This window comes from Sinocyclocheilus grahami, unplaced genomic scaffold (genome assembly GCF_001515645.1).
Source record: "Sinocyclocheilus grahami isolate Dianchi unplaced genomic scaffold, SAMN03320097.WGS_v1.1 scaffold8598.1, whole genome shotgun sequence".
NCBI classification, from domain to species: domain Eukaryota; kingdom Metazoa; phylum Chordata; class Actinopteri; order Cypriniformes; family Cyprinidae; genus Sinocyclocheilus; species Sinocyclocheilus grahami.
Window position 1 is genome coordinate 1 of NW_015512132.1, and position 1225 is coordinate 1225.

Here is a 1225-nt window from a genome sequence, read left to right on the forward strand (position 1 = left end):
TTGTTTAATAGAAGGCAATTTTTTTTTCTCCATATCACTGAAGACACAAAATTTGGAAGAATTTGAAACGACTGATTTTGGCTGAAAAAATTTATTAATTTTAATTTTTTTTTTTTTGGAAAATGTATTGGTTTCCCCCCCAATTCAACTGGATTTAAAAAGCAGCAGTGTTCTGTGGAAGTCGGGTCAACCAGCGGTGGACGACGAGTCTCAAGTTATTTGGATGGACCCTTCAGTGACGTATGAACTCAAACGGCTAGAGGCAGGTTCTCATCACACTGCCTTTCGTTCATTCACCTGTTCATGACACGCTGCACATCATCAGATGCATGGGGCTTGAATGATGGAAAACATTACGAAAAATAAAGACATGGATGTTGGCAAAGAGGGGGCAAGCTATTTACAGAGTCTCTATATGGCATGTCTGTCATTAAAAGCACCACTGAAAGAGAAACTTGCATTGGTTTAAGATAAAATTCCCTCCTTTCTCAAGCAGAGCCGGGCCGCTCTGTCATATCACAGGTTGGGTTGATGATTTTGTTGTAACTCTACTCTTTCTTGGGCTTCCTCTTGCGGGTTCCTTCACTCAGTTCCTCCTTGGTTTTGGCGGGCGAGAGGGGCGCAGCGGCTGGGGCGGCGTGGGGGGGATCATGGGCATCTTCAATACCAAGCGGTGAACCGAATAGCAGGTGGCACAGCCAAGACTCGATGAGGGCGACGGGTGATCCGTGAGAGTGACGGGCCGTCATAAACGCCTGTATGAAGAATAGTAAATATTCTTGAGAAATGAAGTTGGAAATGTCTCGGCTATTACCGTTTCTGAATAGTTTAGATTTGATTGCTTGTGCAAAAAGTCAAAATGGGCATTGTTATTGGCCACTGCTATTGGGCTGCTAAAGTCAAAAGTATACTGCAGTTTATGGTCTGAGTGCCGCAGATTTCATTTTCAGCCCAGTACGCACATACTGTTAGCATGCAGTGTGATTTTAAATTTTTTTTAATCGCCTGTACGCTGAGTTCGCACATGCACTTTTGTGTTTTTTTTTTTTTTGCACTAGTAAGTTTGCCCACAAGGTGGCAACACATCCAAGGCTTACTGTTTTACAGTCACGCAATAAACCAATGATACTGAATAACAACAAATTACTGAAAACGACAAAAACAATCCCGGAAGACTATGGTTTCCTTGAGATTTTACCATGGTTTTTACACTCTAAAAAATGCT